We start from the raw sequence: 12,651 nt of genomic DNA, 5'->3' as shown, positions 1-12,651 counted from the left end.
CAAGGACAGCTGAGGAGAGATGTCTCTGAGATATGAAGGGAAATCAAGGAGTTGAGGTTTAGCTGAATCTGTTCTGTCTGTTAAGCAGAGGTAACCTCTTGTGCTGGAGCGAGAGCACAGACGCGGGGGTGGGGGGGGAAGAAAGCATGTCATTGGTGAGCCTGCAGTGCAAACAAAAGCAGTCGGAGGGTCTGCGGTGGGGAGGGGTGAGCTGATTCTGCACCTCTCTGAGGGCCAACTTTCGTGGGCACTGAGAGCATCGCTTTACCCAGATACATCTGTCCCCACCCAGGTCAGAACAGGGCAAGTGCCAATGATTTTATTCTCTAGCTCTCTGTTTTTTATTCTATGCAAATTCCAACCTAAGGAGCTTAGGTTACTGTCAACAGCAGACAAGGTTACTGGTTCCCTCGTGTACATCCCAGTCCCAGTTTCTGTCAGCCACATGCTAACCATCTTTTGGGTGATCCCCTCGGCAGAGGGGTCCATTAGCTCAAAGGACACTTGTGGATTTTTCACCAGTTGCATTCCAGGGTTCAGGGATCTCATCTCTAACCTCTGAGGGTCTTTTCCTATAGTCTACAAAAGAAGACAAAGGAGAGAAAAAGAAACTAGGGCTTGCAGGACAAAAGAGATAGAAAATTTAAACCAAAATATTATCAGTATTAACATTAAAAATAAATGTATGAAATACCACAGTAAAAAGACAAAGTATGCCACTGAATTAAAGAAACAACTATATGTTATTCCCAGGAGGTAAATAAAAAACATAAGGATATAGACATATGGATAAACCTATGGATTGGCGGTTGCCAAAGTTGGGGGGAGGTGAGGGGAGGGAGAAATGGGTGAAAGGGGTCAAAAGGTTAAAAAAATTTTTAATGAAAAAAAATCCATTTTTGGGACTTCCCTGATGGTCCAGTGGCTAAGACTCCGCGCTCCCAATGCAGGGGGCCTGGGTCCAATCCCTGGTCAGGGAACTAGATCCCACATGCCACAACTAAGAGTTCACATGCTGCAACTAAAGATCCCACATGCCACAATGAAGATCCTGCACACAGCAACGAAGATCCCACACACAGCAACTAAAGACCTGGTGCAGCCAAATAAATAAATAATATATATATATATTTTTAATTCATTTTTAAAAAGAGAGAGTGGAAAGAACTAGCTTCCTGCAACAGAACCCAAGAGTACACTAGCTATTCCAGTATCAACAGAGATGGTTGCATTAATACTACTCTGGTGATTGCAATCAGATTCCAAGTAAGGATACATCTGGCTTTCAAACAAGAAAGGATCTCATGCCAGAGCTCAGTAAAGCAGTGAAAGCCAGGGATCTGACCAGATTGGGAAGGTGAGAATTATCCGGAACTGTAGTAATAATGGCTAGTCATATTCGAGTGCTTACTACACATCAGAGACTGTCCTAAGGATATTATCTTATTTAATCCTCATATCAATTGATATTTCCCCCAATTTACAGATAAGAAACTGAGGCTCAGAGAGTTTTTCGAATTTCCTTTAAGTCACACACTCTGGCTTCTCTGCCTGAGGCTAAGGGGTCATGGGGTGTTGGGATTTCTCTTTCCTGAATATCAGTAAAATTCAATGTAGAGTTTCTAATACATATAGAATAATATATATTAATAATAATATTATATTATTGTTATTATATATATATAATATTATATATGCATATATATATGCAGGGGATCTTGGGCAAGAAGTTTAGCTTCTCTGGGCCTCAGTTCCCTCATCTGTGAAATGGAGATAATGAGATCCTGGTCCCCAAGGTTTGATGTATAATAAGCTGATATATGTGGAGGCCTCTCGGCTGTATACTGTTGACAAGAGAAATCCAGAGGACTTTAGCATCATGGTAGGAATCAGTGTTTCCCCAGCTTCTTGGCCAGGAGAGGAGGGGAAGTGGCTGCTGGGTGGCTAAGGCCCCAAGGGGGAAGCTGGGGGGTAAGAGGGAGAGATTCCAGTAGGCGGCAGAGAGAGCTTGCAGGAGAGAAAGCTTACCAGCTCCCGTGACAACAGCAGAAGCAGGGCCTTGGCGTGGCTGTAGAGATGGAAGGTGCCAATCAAAGTAGGCTCATCGTCTAGGTGGGATAGGGCTTTGTCCACAGATCAGAGAGCCTCTGGGTAGAGTGTGGTTCTTCTCCAGCAGCATTTTTTGGTCCTTGAATTATGTTAGCTTAGGTCCATTAATGATTTGGGGGATTCCTAAGTCTACTCACCACCTAATTCTGACTGTTTCTAGGAGTGGGTCATTCTCCATGATTCTCCATCTATATTAACTGAAGACGTGGCGGTTGGGAGGGTCATTTGTGTCCTGGACTGTAGTATAGTAGAAAGCACTCTGAACTGAATGTTAGCCTAGGAGGGCCAGGCCTTCATTAGGTGGGTTTGGACAGACACCTCAATCACCCCGAGCTTCTGTTTTTTGGGTGCCCACCATGATGGGCACAGGCATCCGACTCTGAAGGCCATTCTGTAAGCCAATGTCAATGCTTCTCCAGGCTGCTGCCCACACACGGGGCTGTGGGCTGGGGCAGGAGTGGGTGGGAGGGGGGACATAGGCTGTTGGGCTTTTGAAGAGAGAGCCTGTTGCTTTTCCTGTGGCAGGTTGATGAATTTTCACTGCAGTAGGCCTGGCAGTTCCCAAAAGAGGGCCGTCCTGAAGTGGTAACTCATAGGTTTACGGGGAGTCTGGGTGTGGCTAGACAGATGAAAAATATTAATTAAGTCACACCATAGCAGAAGGGGGTGTAGCTCAGGGGTAGAGCATTTGACTGCAGATCAAGAGGTCCCCAGTTCAAATCTGGGTGCCCCCTGCTTATTCTTAACTTTCACCTTTGGTGCTGCATTTCAACTTCTTCTTCCCCATTAGACATCAACATAAAGACTTTTTTTCTAGAACCAGCAGATGGTGAAGCTTTACTATGGTAGTTGGCAGTTCTTAACTCCAAATATAAATTAGAATCACGTGAAAAGTCTATAAACATGCCATTTCCCAGGCCTCACCCCAGACCAATTAAATCAGTGTAGTTGAGGTGGAGCCCAGGTATCGTAAGCACCCCCCAGCGCTCCTAGCCTGCAGCTAAGTTGAAACCAGCTTTAGCAGAGCTTCCAGAAGCCTTCTCAGACCCAGGTTCCCTCATGCCAGCTCTGTCTGCCCAGCATCTTATATTCGGGCTCCCCTCTTCTGCATCCTTATGTGGACATGATTTATAACTTGACCTTAATGGCATCTTCCAGGAAAATTTGCTGTTTCAGCATTTCATAGCTTCCTTAATTTTTCCCTTTCTCAGTCTAGTCATTCTCCATGGGACAGGGTGGAATTGGTCTTCTCTTTGCAAGCCAAACCACCAGGATCTGTGCCTCTCAGGGAATGAGCCCTCACGGGGCTGAGAGAGTTCGTGGAGGATGAAATATCCACATGCAAAAGTGTCAGTTTAGGTTGTGTAATTATTAAAGACAATTTTACGTCTCATGCACGCTTTAAAAGTAAACTTCTGCAGAAGGGACCAGTGAATTATATCAGCTATCTCAGAACTAAAGAACGCCATGGCTTTCTATGGTTTGGAGAACAAACAGCTGAGCATTTTGGTAGATGATCTAAGAATTCATCGTGGCTTCAGAGCTCTAGCATGTAATTCAGAAGTACACGTCGTGAATTTTATTATCCCCGGCACCAACCATCTTCTAAGACCTTTCTCACAACTACCTAAAATATATTTCATGATGTTCCAGGTTTATATAAACACAGAAGTCTATACTTCAGATGGCCTAAAAACAGCTTCTCTGTAATAAAACTATTTGACAGCAAGAAAGTCTTAATGTCTTTCCATTGAATGGCAGGAAAACACAATACAGACAAAAAGCAATTTAAGACAGAACGCGGTCAAGTCCAGTCTTCCCTGAGACTTTGTCTAACTTGATAAGCTGACGAGTAGCTCTTTGTCGAACTCCCCATGTTATAAATATTCTGTCTCCTCTGAGTTCTCTTATCAGCACAGGACATAAGTGCCTGTAAAAACAAAACTCCTTTTAGCTTCAGGGCTACGCTTCAGTTTCCCTTTCATTGAAGCTCATTCATTTTGTTAACAAGAGACTTGAATTTTCTGTTTTTTTGCGGTACGCGGGCCTCTCACTGCTGTGGCCTCTTCCGTTGCGGAGCACAGGCTCCGGACGCACAGGCTCAGTGGCCATGGCTCACGGACCCAGCCGCTCCGCGGCACGTGGGATCCTCTCGGACCGGGGCACGAACCCGTGTCCCCTGCATCGGCAGGCGGACTCCCAACCACTGCGCCACCAGGGAACCCCCTCAAATGTTTTAAAAAAGGAAATATTCCCTTTCAAGATCTTTGATCTGAAAAGTCCTTTCTGATGCCTCTTCTAGTTTTTACTTCTTCCTGTCGTTGCTGTTACTGTGCATTGTTCTCCTTTTGACGTCAATCTCTTCCATCTTTTTGTGTTTCCGTGATCGCAGAGCTACCTTCTGGCTCACCTGTCCGCCCACCCATTATGGACCCCACTATTGGCCTCGCAGTCACGATTCCTCGGCCCTTTGTGGTCTTTGCCTGTGGTCTGTCTACCTTCCTCACAAACTCTTCTACTTCTGTGGAAACTCTCACCCATCGCTGTGGCTCTTCCAGCGCTGCCTCTACATGTGCCCCGTGTGTGTCTAATTCTCCCAACCGCTTTTCTAGATAGTTCTAGACAGTCTATGTCTAGATAGTATCTAGATAGTTCTAGATGGTTCTTGGCATGTTCTACGCTGCCGAGTTGGGACGCCAGGCGCCAGTCTTCACTGCACACCTAGCTCCTAGGAGACAAGTTGTCCTTTATAAAGTAGAGTTTGCCATTACAAAAGACGTGCGCTGGTCTCCTCTCCTCCCTTGCAGAAGGCAGTATTCCAGCCTCTGGAGCTGGGGCAGGGGGAGCAGCAAATCTGCTTGATAGTGAGCTATCCTCTCACTTCCCTGGCCTCTGTGTCTTCGTCACCACCTCTGGTTTTGTGAGAGCCACCCCTGGTGTGGCCATGGCTGGGGTCCCCACTTGCAGCCCTCGATACTCACATGCCTTTCAGCCGGAACCTAAGTCAACTACTGCTGCCTCGACCCTTTAGTCTCCCCACAAAGAGCCCGCTAGGCTGAGTGGTTTATGCAGTTTTCCTTGCCGGAAGGTTAGGGCAGCTTCATAAGGGAATTATAATGCAGGAGGTGAAAAGGCGGGTGGGTCCAAAGGCTGGGCCAGGGTGGCCATCGGCGCTCCAGTCGATACCTTGTGGTATTCCCTCCAACGAGAGCTGCAGGCCGGCTGGCTGCTTGCATCAGTGGACTCAGTAAGTGAAGCCGTCTGCCAAGGACAGGCACTGGCGCTTTTAGGGCAGGTACAGTCCAAGCCCAGATGGAGGGGACGGGCACCCCCTGGCGCTCGCAGTCAGTATCTGTTTCAGGCACAGCGGCCTTAGCTTCCTTCTCCACCTGGGAAGAAGCTGCCTTCGCCTCTTTCTTGCCTTCAGGAGGCTCCCCAATAGCCCCCCTCCTCCCCAGTCCAGCCATCTCCCTCTGATCGGGAGGCCTTGTCAGCCGTGTGTATGATTTCATCGCTGAGCTGGGGCCCGTCCCTTCCTTGAATACCTTGCTCCAGGTATGAATATAAAAACCTTTGCCTTTAAAAGCGCTGCCTCCTCCTATTGACCTATGGCGAGACTCAGCTGAGCTGGGACGTGAGCGATCCTCTCATTATTCTCAGACGTCTACGCAGTTTGTCTGCTCCTTGGGTGTCCCTCAGTCTACCTGGGTGCTGGTTCCTTTAAGTCTGACAGGCCTCTGGGGAGGCTGCAGGAGGGCAGGGAGGAGGGGGCAGGTGTGGCCGAGGGGTCTGGGACCTGCTGGGTGTAGGTCTCATGCAGGGGATTGACCTGGCCCACTGCAGGGGTGCCCTTTGCCCTCAGTCCAACATCACAGGACATCTTGCCTTTCTAGCTGGGTGGATGCTGGAAAACCGGTGTGTGAAACAAGAGTGATGGCAGCGCAGAAAGAGAAAGGCCTGAAATGAATGTGGCAGAGGTGACTGACTAGGGAGAGACCAGGAAAGGTTTGGATTGGGAAGTGACTGGGGTCTGAGGGAGAGGGAGGGCAGGGGTGGCCGCCACTGGAAGGCGGCAAAGACTTCCTGGACAACATCTGCAGTGCTTTCTCTCATTTATTTTTTTCCCACTCAGGACCTGGAAGGCTGCAACCGTGTAGACATTTGGGTTATTATTGGACATGCAAACATTGGAAAATAAAAGAACCCCCTCCCTACTCTCTGGGGGTTGCCATTATTAACTATCTGGTCTATTTCCTTCCATAGGTGTATATGTATGTGTATGGACATGTAGACACCTATGTTTATAGGTAAGTTTCTTTGTATGTGTGTATAATCTTTTTAATACATAATAATACATATACACAGTATCTTTTCAAAAGCCCAAAAGAGCTCATATCATACATGTATATGTCATACAATTTGCTTTCTTCACTTAATGGTATTGTTTAAGCATCTTTCCGTGACAGAACTCTGGACCAATTTTATCTTTTACTGTTGCATCGTATTCCTATGACTGTACCACAGTGTTTGTAACCAGTTCCTTGTGATGGATATTTAGGTGGTTTCCAGTTTAGCGCTAATCCAGAAAAAGGCTGCAGGGAGGCTCCACCCTCACTGTGCCTTCATGAATATTTCTGAAGGATACCTAGAAGTTCCTAGAAGTGGAACTCCCTAGAGTATCATTTTTCCTACGTAACTTTGTTTTTGTTTTTACAAAGGCAACATGCTCAATATAGAAAAGTTGAAAAGGGAAATAAAAACACATAAAAACACATAAAACACATAAAAACACATAAAAAGCTGAAATCATCTATAACTCCTGACAGACTGTTCTGTAACTGCCTTTTCACTTGACGAACTCTCATGAACATTATTCTATGTCATTAAATAACCCTTGGACATGGGCTCTGAACCTTCTTTCAGGCAGGAGAAGGCACTGTCGCCTAGTCACAGTTATGTCACCATCCCAGTGTGCCTGGCACACAGTTGATGCTCAATGACTCATTACCACAGAGGATTATCTGGATGATTTGAAAGGTCTCCCCACCTTTAAAGGTCAACCAGGCTACCAGGGGGTCCTCAGCCAGATGCACATAGAAGTGATGAGGGAAGAAGGGCTGGACCCTGGAAGGTGGGAGGCCAGGGTTCAAAGAAGCAGAGCTGACCAGGACATCCCAACCAGCAAGACTGAGTCTGGGTGTGTCAACACAGGTAAAAGGCATTAATTACACCACTCTGTCAGGTCTGGGGGTGTAGCTCAGGGGTAGAGCATTTGACTGCAGATCAAGGGGTCCCTGGTTCAAATCCGGGTACCTCCTGCTTTGTCTCACTTTTTTTTTTTTTTTTTTTGTGGTACACGGGCCTCTCACTGTTGTGGCCTCTCCTGTTGCGGAGCACAGGCTCTGGACGCGCAGGCTCAGCAACCATGGCTCACGGGCCCAGCCGCTCCGCGGCATGTGGGATCTTCCAGGACCGGGGCACGAACTCGTGTCTCCTGCATCGGCAGGCGGACTCTCAACCACTGCGCCACCAGGGAAGCCCTTGTCTCACTTTTAATCCCAGAGTGGGTCTGGCATTACCTGTTTCCCCCTCCCTAGGCCAGGGCACCTGGAGAAGGAAGAGAAAGACTAAAACTCTTTGACTCACAACTCCTCAGAAAGTGCAGACCCAATCTGAAATTCAAAGATACACCTTCAGGTGACTTACAGGAAAATTAAAGTTTACAAGGCACAGACCCCTGCCTCCTCCAACCCCTCTGGGTTTTCCTCAGCTCCAGCCAGAGGTTTCACCTTTCACAGATCCACACCTTCTCCACGGAGGGGGCTGGTGTGTCTTCATTGCACCCCCACGGGTTATAACCTGAAGTAGATGAGCCTAGAGGAGCCCTCCTTGTACTCCTGCAGTGGGGTAGCTGCTTAGCTCCCTGAGCCCCTCATGCTGGGCTGCAGGTCAGAGGCCCTGGACTTAGGCTCCACGTCCCCAGGTCCTAACGCTCCCACTGGGTCTACTCCAGACTCACAGACCCAGACCAGGGTCTGGGGAAGAACAGGATTCTGCCTGGCTCTGTGGGACTAATGCCAAGGAGCGAGGGGTGGGGGAAGGGCCGGCCGGACCCTCCCTGCCTCTTGGTTCTTTCTCCTCCGTGCAGAATCATTGGCTCCGGCCAGGGAAAGGAAGCTGGAATTATATTCCCAAATCAGTGAAAACATAAAAATAAGAAACAGGTAAGACGCATCTGTCCTTAAAAGCTCATCTCATTCCTGCCTAATGAAGACCTCTGACCTCTGTAATTATATTCAGAACTCCTTCAGACACTGTGCAGCACCTCTGTCTAATGAGTCCACGAGACCTGCTCTACCGCACACAGAAGGCATCCCTGCTCGCCACCCCCTTCTGCACAAGCCTCTGCCCACGCCCAGCCATTCAGGGCCAAGGACATCAGTGTAAAAGCCATGGCTGTATCGGTGGAGGGTCTCTGAACTAAACTAAGGCCTCAGTCCCCCAACTGGGCTGCCCACCACACACAGGCAGGTGAGGTGGTGAGAGCAGGAAGGGCTTTCATGGAAAGGAAGTTCAAGGCTCCAGGTTGGACCTCCTGAATTAGAAGGGTTGGGAGTGAGACCAAAGGACTCTATTTTTAACAAACTCCTGAGAAGATCCCAAAGGAAAGTGAACATTAGGAACCACCAATTTAGTTTTGGGCCCCATATTATAGGGTTGAAAATTATGGCCTTTTTAATTAAGAGACACGTCCAAGCACACACACCTGATTAATAATAGGGTTGGGGCCAGATCCACAGGGCTAGTCTCAGGTTCTTCCTGTTCCCCCAGCCCTGGGGCAAGGCACGACCGGGCTGGCTTCATCTGCTTCCCACTCCCATGGCCAAGCCCTGACTGGGTGGAGGGAGATAGGCCTTCCCAAGAGACGACCTGAAAGGTTTCTACCCGATGTCTGGTACTAAATGAGATAAGCTTGCAGGGGCCTGAAAATCTGAACCACACACCTGTTCACCTGCAGTCAGAGGCTCCTCCCCTGCTCCAGGAGCCCACTTCAAACCCTTTCCTAAGTGACACCATCTCATGGTTGTGGCCTCTCCAGGGAGGGGTCCTCCAGCACCCCAGTCATTTCCATTTCTCCCTGGTTGGCCCCATGGCCTGGCTGACCCACCCTCTCCTGACCATAAGCTCCTTTTCCTACTGGGCCCTCATTTGAGTGCCCAGAAGCTTCTTCTGCTAAAACAGAAGAAGGACGTTCCAGTGCTGGGCTGACAAGGAATAATTCAAAAGTCCACCTGAAGCCACAGGAAAGGGACTGACCAGCACAGTGGGGTTGGGTGACGGACCAAACCATCTGGGTTTGTGACAAAGGAAGGGCTGTGACCAAGGGGTCCTGAGCCCACCTCTTCTCTCTTCTGTCCTCCTAGAGATTTCAGTGTGGGGGACAGCAGCTGTTTCAGGGGATAAAAGGAGGCTCATTAGGGGGCACCGGGATTTGAACCAGGGACCTCCTGATCTGCAGAGCTGTAGCCCCTCCCTGGGGGGCGTGTGGTCTAGTACTGTTCACCAGTGTGTGCCACCCGCCCCCACAGCAAGAGCACACTGGCATTCCTAGTCACCCCTAGTCTGCCCCTGGGCACCTGGCAGACAGGTCTCACTGCAAACTCACCCTTTTCTGGCTATGACCTCATGCTCCCCTGTGCCTTGTGGGAACCCAGAAGCCTCCTCTGAGGTTTCCCTCCCTCAGCGCCCACCTGGGGCCACCTCACCGTCCCCTCTAGAAACACGGTAGGGACTTTGGGTCCCTCTACCAGCTCATCCTCTGTGGTCTTTTCTCCTCAAGCCCATGACCTTGGCAGAGTCTCCAGAGACTTGGTGGACACCAGGGCAGGTATTTGGCCACAAAGACTGCAGCCTCCACGCGAGGCCCAAATGCAGCCCCGGTTCCCGCAGGAGGCCCCAGACCAGCAGGTGGGCACAGCTACAGCGGTGCCAAGCCTGGCCCTTTGGGACCCTCCTTGCCAAGCCTTGCCCCACAGCAGGACAGACCACCCCCCACTGAAGGATGGGCTCCTTTCCTCCGGCAGATACGTGGCGGTGATGTCACTACCTGACCCTTCTTAACAGCTAAAACATCGGATGGCTGCCACCCAGGGGGCCATGGAGGACCCTGGAAAAGTCCTGTTAGGAAAGGGACTCGATTATTCTTATAACACGGATAAGTTCTGTATGGTGAAAAGAAGAAGAAGGAGGAAGTAGGAGAGGAGGAGGGGGGCGGGAAGAAAGGAAACATTTGCTTCTTTTAAGAATACCTCGCGTCAGTGCCTTGCCTGTTGTTGAGTACATTACAGATTTTCAACAAACATTTGTTGACTAAAAAACATATAGAAAAATTTAAAAACACAATTAAGCATCAGGAAGAAAATAAAAATTAATCTCACAAGTAAACTAACTGCTGGTAACAGTCTGGTTTCTCTTCTTCCAAACTTAATAATATATAGCCCTAGGCTGGGGGATCCAACTTTTGCTGCTACGGGGGTTGAGTCAATTTCCAGCTACTTTCAGCTGTCATCCTACTCAGGCTGCATTTCTCCCTTAACAATGTTCTCCGTCCTGTTCTGTAAAGATAAGAACTGGGGATGTAACAGCACGCATATGCCTGCATTGGTCTTTCTTTCGTGCCAAAATTACTGTAATTCTTAAAAAGTTGGTGGGTACTTTCCAAACAGGGCTGGTGAGAACGTAACTGATGTATCTTTGCTGGAAGGCTATTGGGTAATCAAAAGACAAATTCATGCCTTTGTTTTATTCATATGGGTGTGCAAAGATGCATGGACATGGTTGGGCATCGCAGTGTTGTTTGTGAAAATGGAAAAATGAGCTGCAGAGATGTGCATTCTGGGTAGGTCCTAAGAACTCCACAGGGACCCTTTGGATCAAGGCTGTGGACCTACAGGCTGTCAAGGCAGTCACTTCCCGCCAGCGTGTGGTGTGGTGATCAAGGGCACACTTTAGCCCCTTCCACTAAGAACCTCCATCCTTAATTCAAATTAGAGAACGTATCTCAATGACAGCATCTCTCACCAACATTCCCAGTCTACAAAGACACGTGATGCAAATGGTTTTCAAAGATGCGAAAACTCTAGTAAATAATGCCTTTTTAAGGTTGTATGGTTGGGGCTGTCTTCTAGCCCTTGTGTTGGTTGAAGCTTTGTGGTGAGAGTGGGGGCATGTCACGCCTCATCAGTACATGCCACCTTTCCAATCCCTTAAAGTCTTTAGATTTGGTCTTCAAGAATTTTCTGGCGTCTCCATTTCATCTATCCTTGAACAACTTTGATTCCTGGTTTTGATGAACGAGTTGAGCAAACAATCAAAATTATGACAACGCTTCAAAGTAGGACACTGGATCCAGAGTTCGGCATAGTTTAACACTAGATATTTCCTTCTCGTCCAAAAGCCGTCAAGAATTCATTTCCACACACATTCCCTAGACTTTTGTTGTTATAAATCAGCCGAGTCTTGTGATTATTTTTGCGTTTAAGCCTTCACCGGCAAGGGGGACTTTTTAATTGGCTCTCCAGTGGGATTTTCTCAAGTTATAGCTCAAAAGAAAAAGAGGAGGCGGGGCGGGGGGGTGAGGTGAGAGAGGAGGTAAAGCAGGAACCGTATCCACAGGAGAGAAGGAGGGGCTTCTTCAGCTGGCAAAGGAGGTTCCGAAGTTGTGGTGGTGAGGTATTTTCGGGGTTCTACAAATCTTCTCGTGAAGCCTCATGACGACTCTGGGATCTCACTCTTCCCACATCAGAGCCCTAAGCTTTCACGCCGGGGAGGCTGTGAATTAAACTGACGTTGTCATTCAGCAGTCTTGCAGCATCAAACACTGCCTTTGGTTTTCTGCTAAATCATATGGCTGCTAGAGAGAAGAGATTTTGATTCTTCTCATTGGGATTTTCATTGTTTTTCTAGACTCCTTTGGTGCCTTTAGCGTCAGTCAGCTTCCAGTTCAATGATAAGAAGCACAAAGGTATCCGGAAGCCTTACCCCATAGGCACTGCATTCCTGGTGGCCACTAGCGATAATTTACCTTCCCGTCGTGCCAGGGTGGAATATAAGTTATGACAGATTCCCAGCCTGAAGAACTAATTGGATTTCCCCTAACTGTAGTGTTAACTAGTCTGGGTAATTAATACCATTTTCATGAGGCTGTGTTGCCTGAAACCCACTCCTAACACCAATTCATGTACCAGGTAGGAAATTTGGGTGCAAAACCAGAAACTAATTTTGAAACAGATGAGGCAGCACTTGTCAGGTAGTTCATGACACCGAAGGGAAAGAGGTGTAGACACTCGATGGGCTCCGAGGGGAACCAAGATTGCACAGAGGCCCAGTCTGTGAAGAAGGGTAAGGCCGGAGCCGATGCCACATCCATGTCACCAGACGGAAATCTCAACCCCTCCTGCTTCTGTGTTTCACTCAATGTCCGAAGTCTGCGGTGGCTATGCTGAGGGCACTCGCCCGAGTCCTCACTACCAGGCAGTGGGA

The 12,651-nt window shown here is 48.4% G+C and overlaps 2 non-coding genes across 2 annotated transcripts; both read left to right on the top strand.

The window, feature by feature from the left end:
• Positions 1–2,771: 2,771 nt before the first annotated feature.
• TRNAC-GCA (transfer RNA cysteine (anticodon GCA)) lies at positions 2,772–2,843 on the top strand. Its single transcript has one exon. It is a non-coding gene; the product is annotated as a tRNA-Cys (tRNA).
• A 4,512-nt stretch (positions 2,844–7,355) lies between these two features.
• Positions 7,356–7,427, top strand: TRNAC-GCA (transfer RNA cysteine (anticodon GCA)). The gene has a single exon. It is a non-coding gene; the product is annotated as a tRNA-Cys (tRNA).
• Positions 7,428–12,651: the final 5,224 nt, after the last annotated feature.

Source organism: Lagenorhynchus albirostris, chromosome 8, assembly GCF_949774975.1.
Source record: "Lagenorhynchus albirostris chromosome 8, mLagAlb1.1, whole genome shotgun sequence".
NCBI classification, from domain to species: Eukaryota; Metazoa; Chordata; class Mammalia; order Artiodactyla; family Delphinidae; genus Lagenorhynchus; species Lagenorhynchus albirostris.
This window is presented reverse-complemented; position numbering and strand designations above follow the sequence as displayed.